The 17,432-nt window shown below is 44.3% G+C and overlaps 1 long non-coding RNA gene across 2 annotated transcripts; it reads left to right on the forward strand.

The window, feature by feature from the left end:
• Positions 1 to 1,086: 1,086 nt before the first annotated feature.
• On the forward strand, positions 1,087 to 6,490 carry LOC109445344 (uncharacterized). 2 transcript variants are annotated; one of them, XR_012489617.1, is made up of 2 exons: positions 1,087 to 4,026; positions 4,897 to 6,490. It is a non-coding gene; the product is annotated as an uncharacterized LOC109445344 (long non-coding RNA). The 2 variants fall into 2 exon arrangements; XR_002137026.2 differs by having other exon boundaries at positions 1,087 to 2,126.
• Positions 6,491 to 17,432: the final 10,942 nt, after the last annotated feature.

A 17,432-nucleotide genomic window follows, 5' to 3' on the forward strand; every position in this document is an offset into this window, starting at 1 on the left:
GAATAAAACAGCTCGTTATCTTTGAAGTCCTTTTCCCCTCCATATTCTTGTCATTTAAAATTTCAATTTATTATTTATTTCATAAATATTAATAGAAATCAAAAGAAAAAATTCACCCACAGCTCTATAACCCTCCTTTAATCAATCTATTTTCCTCTGTTTCTCCCTGACCTTGCCCATATGTTGACAATTTTTATGTAACTATAAAAAAAATGGTCAAAATGAAAAGGTGAAATGGTTAAAATTTTTCCAAGTAGTGACAATAATCATTGTAACTACTATTTTAAATGCTTGCATAACACCTCACTGAATGAATCTTAGATAAGACAGTATCTTGGTTTTACAGATGAAAGAAAGATTCAAGAATTGCTGCTAGGACAACTGATTAGCCATGAGGAGAAAATATATATTTGCCTCAATCCTTATAGCATATCAAGATGGATCAAATAATTAAATATACAAAATTCACAAAAAATAAGTAAATGTACCAGAACAAATAGGGGTAAATGCTTTTTCGATCTTGGAAGGGAAAGGCCTGACAAAACTCCAGAAATTACAAAGGATAAGATTGATAAATTTGGGTGCATTTGTTCATGCAACATTTGAGTGCCCACTGTGTGCTACTTTCTATTCTAAACAAAGGATCTGTCTGAAACAGCATTAGAGACTGGGCTGTAATACTCTCATGTCAGTTATAGCTAAGGGCTATCCTGGGGGCCTTGCCTTAAGCCCTCCAGGTACTTTGGGCTCCCTGGGAATGAAAGTAGTGCAGTCCCAGTGGCCCAAGGACAGGTGCCGACCACTGGAGGCCAAAGCACATCAAGCCCCACAGGGGAATGCCCAGAAACAGTAAAAAGGGATCTAAGGGGTCTGGACAGAGCACCAAAATGTTGGCAGAATCACGTTTCCCAAGCTCTTATCAGGTAGTGTCCTTGTACCACATGCACTATTTAATGTTTTCTTTAAATAAACTTTTATTTAAATAGGGTTCTTTAAATAAAAAATTAGTGGAATATATATATATATATATATATATATATATATATATATATATATATATATATATATATAGACAAGTGGAAAATGTAGGAAGACCATAATCCTAAAAAGGAAGAGTTGTACAGAACGAGGGGGCAGAACCTGGGATACTAAGGGCAGGGGGACATGGGACTAGGGCTGGCAAGCCTGGTCCTGAGTGTCCTGAGGGTCCAAGGACAGGAGCAGGTAGGAAGATGAGCAGTATTGGTGTGGGCAGTCTGGCCTGGAGTCTCTGGTAGAGACCTGGAGTATAGTTCCAGTGTGGCCGGGGACAACTGGACTGGAAGATGGGGGCAGAGTAGCAAGACTACTCTGAGGGTGAGGGAAACGCGGCCCTTGACGAAGTAACACTGGGTGTTGAGACCAAAGTGAGGTGGTGATTTGAGGAAAGAGGAACTGGGGAGGGGGCTGTACAGAATGAGTGTCCCAGGTAGAAGGAACAGTAGCATGTTTCCAGGCTTAGAGGAAAGGGAGAGCATGCGCAGGAAAAGTCCACAATGCCTGGAATGTCAGGCTTTGGTGATGTGGGCTCACATCAAGCAAAGCCTTGTAACTCAGGAAAGGGATCTGGGCTTTACTCTGGGGGCTGTGGGAATGACATATTCAGATATGTGTTTGGAAAGTTTCTACTGACTAACACATTGGGCAGGGGCAGTGCAAGAGGCAGGGACCCCCACAGAAGATGTTGCATTAATCCAGAAAGGAGAATGGTGATATTCTCTGGGCTTGCCCTTCCCCTGCCCTGCTCTCCATCTCTGAATCTCTGCCCTGCTTTTCTGTGTCTGTCTTTCTCTGATTCCAGCTGCCTGTGCTTCTGGCTCAATCTTCAGGCCGGTAAATCTCTTGGTGGAAAGGGAGTGGAAGTTGGATCTGGCAGAGATTCCTGGTGGTCAATCAAGTGGATATAAACCTGAAACCCTCCCACAAGTCTCTCAGGGTCACCTTGGGACCTCTATGAGGTTTCTCCAGGCAGTCGTCCCTCTCTCATACTGTGAACCAGGCATAGTCTGCAATCAGGTCCCAAAAGGCCTGCTCTAGCCTAGGCAGGACAAGCCATGCCCACAGAGGTCCTTTTATTTATTCTCCAGGTATGTATTGGGTGCCTTCAGTGTGCCAGGCTCGGGCCACGTGCAGTAGACAAAGCACCCTCAAAGGGCTCACAGCCTAATGGAGGAGGCAGAGGAATAACCAGGGTGGCACAGAGCAGAACTGACTGATTCTGGCAGACAGTCTAGGGAGTCCTCACAGAGGAGACGATGCTAACAGAGTCATTTTCAGAGCCCTTGTTTTCCCGAGTAAGAGGACTTTTCCATCCATCGTGTCCACAGAGAAGGCTGCATCTGAGGAGCAGTAGGACATCATGATGGAGGGAGAGGCTGGGGTCTTGAAGGCCAGGTTGAGTTCGGACTTTAACCTGTGGGTAATCTGGAACCATTGATACTTCTTGAGCAAGGGACCGGAAACCATTTAAAAAACTAGTCAGATCTGTAGGTTGAAGTGAAAAAGAACTGCCACCAGCTTAAGCAACAATGGGGACTACGGTATATCGGCTCATGGAACCAGACCAGGGTTACAGGCCTGGGCAGGAGTGGTCTGGGAGCAGTGTCTCTCAAGCGAGGAGGTGGAGGTCCCTAGGGGGAGGCTCTGAACTCCAGCTGCCCCTCCCCATGACCTGGAAGACCAAGGAGTGAGGCAAGCCAGTGGCTTCCTTAAGTCCCAAGACACCTTTGTCCTCCCCACTCAGTTGCCCCAGGACATCATCTCTAAGGGCCCCCCCACAGCCCGTCCTTTTGCCCTCCACACTTGCTCCCATGACATCCCAATTCTTCCCAGGAGCCCCTCTCCCATCACATATGGATTCCTCCAACCAAAAGCATATGTACACTGACACCTGGCGCTTCCTCGCCATCTTTTCCGTCTGCCCGCAGCCCCAGGGATGCTTTCCATCTGTTCCCACGTGGGACCTATACAAAACACTAGTCCCACCTACAGACACTTCACTCCCAAGAATAAGGCCCCCTAATGGGCCAGTGGTCTAGTAGGTATAGCCCGCCCCCTGGTGGCCCCCATGTTGTGAGGTCCTTTTCATGTGCCCAGCTGGATACGGAACCTGGTCTCTCTCCCTGCAGGTTCCCTGGGGTATCCCATAGCCAGAGTGGGCTCAGCTGCGTCCCCGCTTCACCTAGCTGTTGGATTTGCACTTCTGTTCCGCTTTCCCAAGATATTATCAGAAAAGCCCTCCGGAATGTGAAGGCCTGTGTGCTTATATGGAGGGGTGGAGAGCAGGGGAGTTGGAGTGAGGTGCCCCACTTGGCAGCTAGTGTTGGAGTAGGGAGTGAAATGGCAGAGTGGCTGCTGACTGATGGTGATGAAGAAAAGGGCAGTCAGCCAGAGATCCTGAGCAGAGACAAAAGGGCACCTGGCCTAAAGTTGGTGGTTAGGAAGTGTTTGGCAAATTCAAGAGCAAGTCAGAGGCTGGCCTGAGAGAGACTCTGGGGCCTTGAGGCTGAGATGTTGCATCCTTAAGTTACCCAGAAATCCAAGAAGCCTTCCTGGAGGAGGACACCCCAGTCATTTCTCCTCTACCTCCAAAATTCCAGGCCTGTTCTACATAGAACTTGAAATGAGGGGACACATCCCTCTGCTCAGGTCTTCCCAGGGAGCCCTGGGTAGCGGGAGGACGTGGCCCTACCCTGAAACCCTGTTACAAAGGAAGAGCCACTGGAGCAGAGTGGGCAGGACAGCCCTAAGTGCCCTCAGCAGGAGTGGCTTTGGCTCCTGAAGAGGCAGAGAGTCCGAGTCGCAGGTTGATTTGGAGACTTTGGAGCCCCCTGTTGTGGTGGGACCCCACACTTCCATCCCCCACATGGATTGCCCCTTCAATGCCTCTCCTATGTCCCAGGGCACCAGGTATCACCTGGCAGGCGAGTGGAACTGCTCTTGCCCAGCTGCTGGTTCCCCAGGCCCTGGGCTCTGGCCCAGCCACAGGTACCCCCTTTATTTCCTGACCTGTGCTTGCAGAGCTGAGGTAGACAGACCCAGACATGCCCACAGTCTGTGAGGTGAGATATTTCATGGGCAGGTTTGGTCACAGATGCGTATCTTGGCACAACAGGTACAAGCTCACTTGTACACAGGCTCAAATATAATACATGCCAGGATACAAGGCACACACGTGACAAAGTTGTCTCTGCCCAGGCTGGTTTCCCCTATCTTGTCACTACCTGTTTCTTGCTCCCTTCCCAGCCCTCTGGCCCTCCACACCCCAGCCCTGCCAAGCACTACCTTACCTTTTCACTCCCCTTGAACCCCACCTCCTACCCTCCTGGTCTTCTGGGACCCTCCCTCAGGTACAGATCACAAGTGAGAGTGAGGGAGCATCTAGTTTTCTATTTTTCACACAAACTTCTCCGGATGCCTGGGTGGAGAAAGGCTGGGCTATCTCCTTTGGAACTGGGGGAGAGGAGAACCCAGGGAGAAAAAAAAATCTCAACAAATTAGCCTGTCCCTGACTCCACTCGCCTCCTCCTGCCCCCACACCTCCTTAGTTTACCCCTGGCACACACTCAGTTGCCACGCTCAGGTGTCCCTGCCAAGCCTATCCTACATCACTGTCCCACATGCACCGCTAAGGCCAGTTCTCAGGTGAGGCTCTTAACCCCAGAGACCTACCACCGTCTACCCAGTCCTGCTCTGGTTCGAATGTGGCCATGGGTGGCACTCCCGGTGTTCCACACCTGAGTGCTGGGCCGGGGTGGGTGGAGAAGTAGGTGTGTGGAGACCCGGGGGCTGACAGGCCCTATCTTCTGAAAGAGGCCGCAGGCTAATGCGTCCTCTCTCTGGGCCTTGCTTTTCCAGGCAGGAACATGCAGGTACTGGTCTGTTGCCCAGAAGGCTCTGTAATGAGTGCAAACCAGATGAGGGTGCCTGTCTTATTCTGAGCTTGGAGATGGGACTGAGCAAGTACACTTCTGGACATTTTGGAATTGTTAAAAATTATTTTTAAAATATTAAAAGCAAAGTGTTTTGGAGAAATGAAGATACTTGCCACAAGGATTGGGCCAGGCCTAGAGAGTTCACAAAGCTCCTTAACATTTACTGTTTCGACGAGTCCCTGATGGCTTTTAGCAGGAGAAATGAAGGTGGGTGGGTGGCCCCCTTCCTACTTGCTTACCATGTGCCAAGCTTTGACTGGGTACCACATGTCCCCTAGGGTGAGAGTCTCCCTTGGATGCAAGGACGGAAACTCTCAGGGAAAGACCAGCATGAGGGTCCCAGAGCAGGGGTCTCTGCCCCGTGCAAGTCCTCACAGGAATCCAATTCATTCCCTGGAGAAACAGCCCTCAGGGATGATGGGCTTCCACTGCTGACAGGAGGAAACTGGATCATTCAGGACCAGGGCCACACCAGACCAGCACTCCTCTTATTCCAGGATAAGTCATTTGTCATGAATGTGACTCAGCTGTGTCTTCCATCTCTGTGGTCCAACCACTTGTCCTCCTGTGAGCAACTTACTAATTTTCATTAAGTCTCAGTTTAGATTCTGGGGAGAGAGAGAATCTGTTTGGCTCAGTTCGTTACCATCACTCAAGTTACTACAGTTGTATAAAATATCACTCCAAAATTTGGTGACTTAAAAATACAACAAAAATATTTATATGATCTGCAATTTGGGCAGGACATGATAGGAATGGCTCATCTCTGCTTAACATGATGTCCCCTCAGCCCCGTGAAGACTGAGCTATAATCATCTGAAGGCTGACTTTCTCACGTCACAACTGACATTGGCCGTAGGCCGAGACCTTTTGGCTGCTGGCTGGAAACCCCACACAGAGTTGAACTAGCCATGCCTTTTATACAGAGGGTGCCAGAAAAATGTATACACATTTTGAGAAAGGAAAAAACTATCAAAATTGTAATACTCAATACATACCGACAACAAAAGATGAATACAAGTCACATTTGACTTCTGCAATTACAAGAGGTGCTCAAAGTGGTTACCATCAGCGTCCAGACACTTCTGATTATGACGAACTACTGCGTGAGCAACGTCGAGCAAAGTGTCTACTTGTAGACATTTTTTTGGCACTCCCGGTACACTATATGCTGTTGTTTTGACGTCTCAGGGCCTTGCTGACTCTGGAGTGGCCGCCCCTCCCAGGCATGGCAAGCTCATTCCTAGAGACAGTGAACAACTGCCTGTGAGGGCATCTTTCCTGTGCGGACAAACCAACCCAGAACCCGTTCCTCCACCCCTCCGTGGAGCTCTCTCAGTCCAGGCCACTGTTGCCTTTCCCTTATCACCTCAGGGCCAGGCTCCCTCTAGACAAGTGGGGACTGTCCCTACATCCAGAGGCCACTGGAATTATTCAAACTAGCCAATCCTAAACCTGCTCAGCCTGTCTCCCCTGTGCTTTCCGTGGAAACCACAATAAAGTCTCTTGTCACAGTTTTCCTTTCTCCCTCCAGCTCCTGACTGACCCTGGTGTTTCCCCGTGTGGCCCCTCCCCCCCATGGCATGGTGTACCCCCTTCTTTTGGGAGCTATGAGTACAACAAACTGTCTTTTCAATGGCAGTTGTCTCCTGATCTATTGGCTTCACCACACTTGAATAATAATAAAATCTGTACTTGCAAACCGTGGCCTGAGCTGTTTCATATCATGGTGGCTAGGTTGCCGGAGTGAGTCTCCTCAGAGGGAGCGAGAGCCCCAGGGTGAAACGACGTCACATTTTATGGCCCAGTCTTAGAAGTTATTCAGTGCCACTTCTACTGCACTCTGTTCACCAAGGCAATCCCAAAGTTCCATCTAGGTTCAGGTGGGGGAGAAAAACTCCACCTCCTGATGGGACATGGCAAGGTGACAGGAGAACATGTGAATAGAAACACGGTGGTGGCCAGTTCTGGAAAGTACAGTTTGCCCAATTATCCTCTCTGGGCAGAGCTCTTCATGCCAAGCCACCTCCTAGGTCAGTGGTTAGGTTGCTCGGATGTCAGATGACCAATCCCACCCCAGAATTACCTGTGAACCTGAGCAAGAGGAACCCTTGCCCTGGGCCTGGCGCTTTAGAGAGCCATAGTCCAGCCCTTGTCCAGACTCCCCTTTTCTATGACATGAGGAGTTTGCAGGACACGAGGGCGTGTGACTACCTAAAGTCTGTGCTCCCAATGGCTCTGTTTTAGAACACACTGGGGGCACCCAGGACCCTGCAATTTCCTATCCAAACAGTTCTGAACCAGCTTCTAAGATCAGCATGTATTTCTTCAGCGGATGTGATTCTCAAAGGCAGACCTCATCACTGGTGAGGAATGGCCAAAGGGTGGCCGTTATCAGGGTAGGGGGTAAGGAGGAGAGGGGAGGGGAGGGTGAGGATGCAGCTGACCACATGCAGGGGCATGGGCCTCGCGTGTCAGGGAGAGGAGGGAGGCAGGCTGTGCGCCAGGGACCTAGGCTTGGTCACGCTCCAGAGTAGAACTTCAAGGACTGAGCATTTAAAATTTAACCTGGTCTTCCACCCTCAGGTTTCTTTATGGTTTCCTGGTTTGGATTAGATGGAGTGAAGAAAACCCCACAGCATACAGGGCCTCCATTTGTTCTCTTGCCCCACAAATGTCAGAAGTGGGCCTGCCCTGGTCCAGTTAGCGGAGGAGGGGGTGGTGGTGTTTCCTGAGGTGCAGAATTACTCCCCCCTCCCACCCACTCCCATGACTGGTGAAGAGTCTGAGGCAGCTGGAGGCGTGTTAAGTGCTATCACGGGACTCTGTCTTCACCAGTCCTCACAACCTCTCTGTGAAACAGAGATTAATAATGCCATTTTACAGGTGAGAAAACAGGCTCAGAGAGGTTAAGAGGCTTGCTCAGTCACACAGCTAGAGTTCAGAGCTGAGATAGCAATGGATGCCTTCATGTCTAGGGCTCCTTTCTGACCAGGAAGCAGCTGCTTGAGATTCCAGGGCAAGTCATTGGCTGGGATTATGTCCAGATCTTGACTCTGAGTTCCCACCACTGTTGCACACTGTGCCTAAAGGAGGATGGCTCAGAAAATGACTGTGCTTGATTATTTGAAGAAAATGGCATTGACAGAAATACAGAGAATTCTGGGAGAAACATAATAATTAATAAAACCTCCTCGGTCTGAGTGGAGACATGTTTACCTGGGGTGAGTAACACATGATCAGGGGCTGAGATGGGCACTTTTTATGTATTCTGGGTATTGAGGCTTGAGACCCACAATTGACTAGATTTGTGATCACTAAGCCCCTATGTTCTCAGGAAACTAAACTCATAACTCCAGACTGCATATCTGTTGGACTGTTCCAAGAGAGATATGAGGATATGGAGAGAAATGGCAAGAGAGTAAGACACAGCCCCAAAGTTATGTCATATCTGTCATGCCTCTCCTTTGCATATGTTGTTCCCTCTGCCAAGAATGCTGTTCCTTACCCCTCATCTTGAATAACTTCCCAGCCTCCCAAGGCCCAGTCATCAGGCAGCTTCTTCCTCTGAGTTTAGTACTCCTGGGCGCTGCTCCCCTTGGTCTTTGGACTTCTTAATCAATTGCAGATGAGAAGGGAGAGGTGGCATAAATGTCCCCTGGATCAGTCTGCAAACTGATTTAACACATCCTGGCTCTGGCAGATTGGGCTGTACCCTCAGATGAGCCCATCCCATATGCTGCATAGGACCCCTGAAGGAGGCCCTGCTACTCACCTGGTTTCCCCTTCCTACTCAGAAAAGCTTGATACGCCAAGAACAACGTTTCCTTTTCCAATATGGAAACACGTTTCTCCTTTCATAACTTAACTTTAAAGGTTCTTTTCCCCTTTTATTTATACAAACACATTTTTTCAACAGTGGGGTTCTGAGAGATTATTAGACACTCCCCTCCCTACTCCGCGCCCTGCTGTGAATGACTGAGACCAGCAACGGGAAGCAAGGAAGCAAGATTTTATGTACCTCTCCAAAGGCAGCAAGTGAAATGCCGGACTTCCGCCGGGGAAGACTGTCTGAACCACGACCGCTTTTCTTCATCTCTGAGGACTGGGGCTGCGTTTAGATTTAAACTGCTTTACTAGCAAATTGATTATTTATATCAAGGCTGTTTCTGCAGCTTCCCTGTTGGTGCCAAGCTGGTTTAAAAGTTCCAGATGCAGCAAAGCGATCTCTAGCCTTGGCAGTGGTTGTCATCAGCAAGACCTTACTCAAAATCAACTCCAGAAAATTGGTCTAAACCAGAGACTATACGCTGGCAGCCCAGGAGGTGAAATCCAGCCCACAGGCCCAGGCAAGCATGATTTGTTTGTCCTTGCTGTTTTCTTTCCTTTTTTAAAAAAATTTTTGTTTGTACAGTGTAGACTCTCACAATTTTTTAAAATTATAGACTTACATAAACTTTGCAAGAATAAAGAATTCTCATGTACCCTTCACCCAGAGTCACCAAATGTTAACTTTTTATCCCCCATATTGTTAACTTTTTATCCCCATATTATTATTATTTGAGCCACTTGAGAATAAGTTGCAGACTTACTTCTAAACAGTTCAGTGAATATTTCCTAAAAAAAAACCAAGAATAGTCTCTCATATAATCACATATAATTACCAAATCAGGAAATTAACATTGATGCAGTATTACTATTAATACCTAATCTATATAACTTATTCATGTCTCACCAACTGACCCCTTCTATCCTTTATAGCAAAAGAAAAAATTTATTTTTTCAGGTCCAGGAGCCAATTTAGGATTATGTTGTCATGTTTCTTTTGTTTCCTTTAATCTAGAACAGTTCCTTGCTCTTTCCTGGCCATTTTTTTTTTTTAAAGAATCTCTCTTAATAGGGGTTTGCCCATTGTTTCTTCATGATTAGACTCAGGTCATGCTTTTTTGGCAGGAATGTTCTGGAAGTGTATCCTTACCATTGCCTTTTGGGAAGAGGCACATTATGTTGCTTGTAGCATTATTTATGACATTCACTGTGATCGCCTGGCTAAGGCAGCATCTCTACGGTTTGTCCACTGTAAAATTTGTCCCTTTGCATTGTCCCTGTCTTATTAAAATGCATTTTATGGGGAGCTACTTTGAGACAGTGTAAAAATCCTTATTCTCATCAAATGTTTACCTTCTGGTTTTAGCATCTGCTGATGATTCTTCCCTAAATAATTTGCTTCTATCAGATTTTCCCAGTTTGATCAGTGGGAGTCCGTTCAAGTTAGTTTTTGTGTGCATTTGGCATCTGCCTGTTATTTTTTGGGCTCCTCCTTACTTTCTAGTACAACAATAGTTCCAGGCTCATCTTGCCCTTTCTCTGCACTAGTCCTAAAATAAGTCATTTATCTAAGGAGGCTTCATTCTTTTTGGTGGAAGATGATGTTTATAAACGAAGATCTGGGCGCTAGATGAGCTCATTGCTACTGGGTTGTTACTGATTCTACGCTTACTCAGTGGACAGAGTTATATAAATGTATAGCTATCTGTCTGTCTAGATCTATCTGTCTATCTATCTATCTATATCTATTGATTTATCTATCTATGTCAATTTCTCTCTCTACATCTATATCCATCAGTCTATTTCTTTATCAGTCATGCATCTATATTCAATCTACTAAAACCATGAGTTTATAGTGATATCTCCCATTTCGATCTAACACCACATGATTCCCATACTTGTAACTTTATTCTCCAACAGTGAGAAACTGGACTCCCACTATCCATGATATATTTGTACACTCAGTCTTAGAATACCCAGAAAATAACTTCAGAATTGCTAACCCATTCCACTGCAAAAACCAATCCACTAGGTAGACGTCAATATTTGTTTACAGTTCTCTTTAGTTCTCCCACCCCCAAGACCAAGTTAGGGTCTTTTTTTCTTTTCTTTTTGGCTGTATTCTAGTTTAGGGATTCCTCCCATTCTAGCTGACCTTTTTTTAAAGGTAAGTGCAATGTTAATAAGGTCCCCCAAATTAGAACTGTACAGAAAGGTGCTCTCCGAGAAGTGTCACTGCCCCATCCTGTGTATCCCCCCACCACAATCCCACACCTCCTCTACCCTGTGTGTACTCTAGTACTTTAAATCATCACTCTCATAAGTTTCTAGTTTATCTTTTCTGTGTCTTGCTTTCTTGTTCTGTACAAATAGCAGATACGTGTATACAGTATACTACCGTTTCTCATTTCCTACATAAACGGTAGCATAAAATAGGTAACTCATTTCTATCTTTCTTTTTCACTTAACAATATAGCCAGCAAATCACTCCGTTTCTGTTCATAGAGATCTTCCTCATTCTTTTTTGTTTTGTTTTCTTTTAACCACACTGCATAGGACTATCTTAAGGGTAAATTCCTGGATCACTGGATCAAAGGTAAACAAATGTAGTTTTGTTAGGAATTGCCAATTTCCTCCCAGAAAGGTTGTATCAGTTTGCATTTTCACCAGCAATGTATGCGAGTGCCTCGTTCCCCACAGCCACAGCAATAGAACGTAAAGTCATATTTAAAATTTTTGCCAATCTGCTAGGAGAGAAATGGTATCTCAGCTTAGTTTAAATTAGTATTTCTCTTGTAATGTATATCGAGTATATTTTCATATGTTTAAGGCCCATTTTAATAGACATACATATTTTTTAGTGAGCTGTGTATTCATGTTTTTTGTCCATTTTTCTATTTTTAAGAGTTATTTCTATAGTCAGGATATTGGCCCTTTTTTTGTGACATAGATTGCAAATATTTTCACCCATTTTGTCATTTGACTTTGCTTATGGTGTTTTTTGCCAAGAGGAAATGATTTCGTTTTTAGTTTCATGTGATCCAATTTGTCAATCTGTTCTTCATTGCCACAGGATTTTGAGTCATAGTTAGAAAGCCTTTCCTTACAGATTAGGCAGGAATCCATCCATGTTTTATTCTAGTGCTTGCTTGTATGGTTGCATCTTTTACAGTTGGATCACTGATCCACTTGTGAGAAAACGGTCTAGTTTTTCCTTTGTCCCATGGCTAGCCTGTTGCCCCAGTACCATTTATTAAAAAGTCAATCTTTGCCCCAGTGATTTGAGATGCCATTTTTTTCTTGTGCATTAATTTTCCATACATACTTAGGTTGATTTCTAGGTATTTAATCTGTTCTGCTGGACTATCAGTCTACTCATGCACCAATACCACACCGTTTTCATTATAGAGGCTTTAGAGAGTATTTTAAGTCTAGTAGGGTCAGTCCCTGACCCCTACTATAGCTTTTTATCCCCCCTCAGTATTTTCCTAGATATTCTTGCATGTTTATTTTTCCATATAAACTTTAGTATCTACTTGTCTAGTCCGTTAAAAAATAATTTGTCCTCAAAATGTTCCTAAAATTTTGAATTAGTTTCCAACATTAAAATGAGGAGGTAGCACATGAAAATATGGATTTCTGGTTTCTCTTGAAAATTGGGAAGGTTTACCATACTGGGCCTTTTCTGTCCACATGACCTAACAGAGCAGAGTAGCAGATGAAGCTTTTACATAGGCCTTGTGGTGTCCAGGACTATACAATGCCCACCACTCCCTCTGATCTCTCACCCCGATCTTCTTCACACATTTAAGTTCCCTGCGTGGCATCTGAGTTGGTGACTCAAAACTTTAACTGATCAGGAAAGTTACATACCGTATCCACCCTTAGTCATCCATTTCTCTGTCTTACAATAAAATATTACGAAATGGATTTTTTGCCCGTTTTGTTCATTGCTATATCTCTAGCACCTAAGAAGAGGGCTTAGGGCATTGTTGGCACTTGGTAAATATTTGTTCAATGAATGAATGTGTATAGATAGGGAAGAAGAAATAAACAAAATGTGTTCTCTCTTCAGAAAACCACTGAAAACACATCAAGTATAACCAGCACTTCATGAGTGGCATTAAGTTGGTACAACCCTTCCAGAGGGTGATTTGGTCAAAATTATAAATGCAGAGATCAGTTTTACTTCTAAAAGTTTGTCCTAAAGTGTATTTACACACAGGCAAAATGATAGTATACAGGGTTCTTTACCGAAATAATAAAAGATTGGAGAGAAATTAAATTTCCTTCAAAAGGGGACTGATTACATAAATTATTGTTTCTCGTGCTTTGGAACAATGGAATACTAAACAGTAACAAAAAGAGTAGGATGCTGTATATGAACTGAGAAGGACAAACATAATTGCAGAGTAGTGTATATAGCAGGCTACCTTTTGTATATAAAAGGAAAAAAACCCAAAGATCCATATTTATATTTGTTTGTAAGTACATAAAGAAAACTGAATGGACTCAGGAAAAAAATAACAGTGGTTAATTGGGGTCAGAGGAAGTATAGTGAAGAAACCGGGCGAAGAGGGACAACGTGGGAGGAAAATTTCTCTCTGTTTCTCTGCCTCTCTCTGCATGACTGTGAGGAGTAGATTTTAAGCCAAATACTTAATATGCATATGTCATGTACAGATACAAACCGACACACATATGTATAAAAAGAGCTATTAAACTAAAGAGACAGTAGAGGAAGCCATTGGACCCTGGAGACCATAACGATCCAGCCAAGATTCTCTGTACAGACAACTATGTGATGGAGACTCTAGGTCACTCACTGGAATTTCATCCACTCTTGCTGGAAGATGATATATGGCGCATGGTAATTCTATTTGGACAGAAAAGGCAATGAAATATGTTTCCACTCTTACTTTTGCATGTAGATAATCCCAGAGGGCACTTTACAAATTGACAGTCAATAAACCACTTCACCCAGTGGAGAAGTAGAGCAAATTCCAAGATGGAATGGTGATATCCACAACACAGAGGCTTCGTGATAAAAAAAAAAAAAAGTGAAATATTCCAGCTAGTGAAACTGGGAATTTAGCAAAGAAAGAATTTTTTGAGTAACTATAATTCTGGAAAGATAGAAAGCAAGATCTTCTAAATTATTAAAATACAAATTCAGGAAATCTTCAGAGAATAACGCAGATCTTATATATTATATAGGGTTTGACACAAGGCATATGATCAATGTGGAATGAATTTTAAAAAAGAAACTGTATTAAGCTGAGTGCTGTTCCTCAAATAAATTAAATGGATGAATCTATACTGGTCACAGCATTTATCAAAATATTTTAAATTGGGGAGCCCAAAGAATAATTAGAACTAACACTGTGACAGATAATATTTTGGATGTATGTACGTCTCAATAACATTTCTTTCGTCCTTTTTTGGTTTATAGTTAATTTTTTTCTGGAATTGCCACTATTTCTTTGGAGTTATTAGCTTCCTTTAAAAGAAATTCTTAAATGGCAAGCCACCTTACAGATATCTGTGTAATAACAAATGTTAACATTTCCGGTAGGCAAAATACTAGTGTTTTAATTCAGTATGCCACAGCTCAAGGTCATATATTCAAAGCAGAGAAATATTAATTTTCAAAAATTTTAGTATAAATCACCTGAGAAAGTAGAGATACTTATGTATAATAAAAAATGTTTTCAACTCATGGACTCAGAGCATAAAGTTAAGCATTCATATACAATTCATGAGCATAGACATGGAAAAGAGTCTGTATCAAACGTGACAAGAAGAATATAAACAACTTAGAATCAAAGTACATCTCTGTTGCCTTCATAAGACGTTTTTAAAATTAAGATTTTTCTAGCAATTGCAATGGCATTGTAGAGAAAATGTTGCCAAGAGATACTTTTTGATTTAGTGGCATTTCACCCATTGTTACAAAGGGATTAAGCGAGCATCTTCTTGACGATGATATATTTGGTTTTTGAGAGAGAGAGAGGGTACGTGCCCAGAGGATGACCCCATTTCAGTAAGGACCATGTTCTTTGCTTCATCATAATTCTCAATTTCTCTATAGTTCTGCAACTTGAAAAGAATGCCCAGCTACAACAGTGCTTTAGTAAGTTTATGGTTGAAATATTTATTTTTTGTTCTTTTGAAGGATGCTTGCTTTCTTTTCTTTTCCCATTATACCCACTAATTGCATAACTTAATCTCTTGATTATGGTTTTCCCTCAGCACTACTTCACTGACATTTTAGGAAGTTAAATGTTCTGTTCTCACAAATCCCCCAAATAGCCCCATACTCTTTAAGCAGCTGTGAGGAAGGCTGCCCTGACATATCTTGACCACCAGGGGACAGCCGCTAGCCAGATGACCTGATTCCTTCCCAAGTAATTCAGACTCGACGGCGAGGTGCTGCCTTCACCTTGGGCCACCCTCTATCTTTTCAGTAGGCATAGGGCTACTGTCCCGCTGGCCACCCGCTACCAGACTTCCTTGCACTGCTGCTCATGCCTCACCTCACACCCATGCCTCTTGGCTCCTGTACTCTGGCTGCGGGGCTTTTCTCAGTGTCTTGAATAATCTAGGCTCTCCGCCTGCCACGAGGTCTTTGCACATGCTGTTCCCTCTGCCTGGAATGCTTTCCCCTCCTTTTTTACCTAGTTATTTCTTCTTCTCAATCATCTCTTCCTTAGGGAAGGCTTCCCTGATCTCCCAGAATAGGCAAACCCTTCCATTTCATGCCTTCATAACACCCTTAGTTGGATGATTATTTGTATGTATATATATGATTATCATTAGTGACCTAGTTACACAGCCTTGTTTGCTGAGGGGTGGGGTGTTACCAAGGGTCGCCCTGAGCCCTTCCTGGGTGGATACACTTCCACACTCAAATTCACAAGAAACTATGGGCTGATACAGGATGTTTTACAGTGAGAGGTGTGACTATCAGTAGTTTCTTCAGTAACCATGGAAGTTGGAGGCAGAGGCTTAAGGCCAGAGGCATCTGTTTCCTTTTCTGTTCAACTTTGATTTTCCCTGAAATTAATAATTGTCTTTTTTTCTTTTCCTTAGCTTTCTCTGTCTATCTCATTGACTCATCCCCAAACTTAACTCAGGTTATATCTATCTCCCTCACTTACGTCCAAACATGGTAGGTGCTTGTCAGCACAGATTTCCTGACCAAGCAGCATCTCCCAGAGCCTCCCTGCTTGCTCCATATGGCTGAGCTCACCTCAGTGCCCACCACACAGCCAAGCGGGGCACTGGCCTTTCCTTACCACGTGGCCTTTCCTAATGGCTAATGTGTGTGAGCCTTCTCTTCTATGGTTTGGCCATGGGATTGGCCCCCTAGTATGTTGGACTTTTCCTGTAGGTCTGAAGTCATTGAAGGAGTGAGGGGTGTGGGGCATGGAGAGAACAGGCTCCTCCCTCAAGGTGATCATTACATTGCTATTTCTGGGTCTTCAATGGGGGCAGGCACAGCCTCATTAGACACAAGCCAATGAGGCTCATGGCAACTCCCATATGTCCCCATTGCAATTCTTGGGTCCCACTCATTTCCCCATCCATGCTTGATCAATGCCCTGCACGTCATATAAAAAGATCTGGTAATCTGTGGATTTAATGGATTTTACAATTTGACAACCCACAGGATTTCGAGTTTCATTTTTGGCAACCTCAGTTCTGTGGCTGCATGAGATGAAAGATTCTTTTAGCCTCATCATAGAAACTCCCTTGTTCCCTGACCTTGCCTTGAACTAAGAATTTAGAATTTGAGCTGCTTGTTCTTTTTCATAAAGTTGCCCAGGGTGGTTTGAAACAACCAGCTTACCCCACACTCCTTCAGCTCCTCATGCTTTCCCTAGGGTTGTAATCCCGCTCCAAGTTGTGCTTCCATTCCAGGGGACCTGTGTTTCGAGAACCTGCCTTGGCTGCTGGAGCATCACCTTCTAACACCTCACGGGTCCTCACTGCCTTTAGGCTTCACCAGATGGGATAACAAGTCCAGATCCCACCTCATTAAGGGTCTGTTGTTTGCAGTCACTTCGGATATGATTATTTACATCAGATGGGATTCTCAGTTGCAACCAACCAGAACAACTTTGGCTAGTTTAATAACAAAATAAATGTGGAGCCTAAAGAATGAGGCTTGACTGTTCCACGGCCAGGAACGGGACCCTGATTACACTGCTAGAGAACTCTAGGGGGTTTTGTACTTGCCCCAGGGCACGGACCCTGTGACACACTGCTGAGGCACTCCAAGTGCCTCTGCCACTGCTGTCTCTGAAGGCTCACATCTTTCCACCTCGGCCCCTCCTTCCCTGTCACTCACTTCCAAATCAAAGTCTTGTGCAGTTGTGTTTCACCAGCAGTGTTTGGTTCTACAGCTGCAAAGGACACTGAAAACAGTGAGTGTCTAACTTGGAGAGGTACCATTATAAGATGGGACGTTTCCAGAGTATACAAGAGTTTTCACCATGTGCAGGGTGGCTAAAAATCATAACCAATCTCCTTTTCAAAGTATAAATGTTAGTCATGATGTAGTTTCCAAAAATCAATTGCATAACTATATCGTGGGGATTAGAAATTACTTATATGTCCACTAAGAAT

The sequence above is a fragment of the Rhinolophus sinicus genome, linkage group LG10 (assembly GCF_036562045.2).
Source record: "Rhinolophus sinicus isolate RSC01 linkage group LG10, ASM3656204v1, whole genome shotgun sequence".
NCBI classification, from domain to species: domain Eukaryota; kingdom Metazoa; phylum Chordata; class Mammalia; order Chiroptera; family Rhinolophidae; genus Rhinolophus; species Rhinolophus sinicus.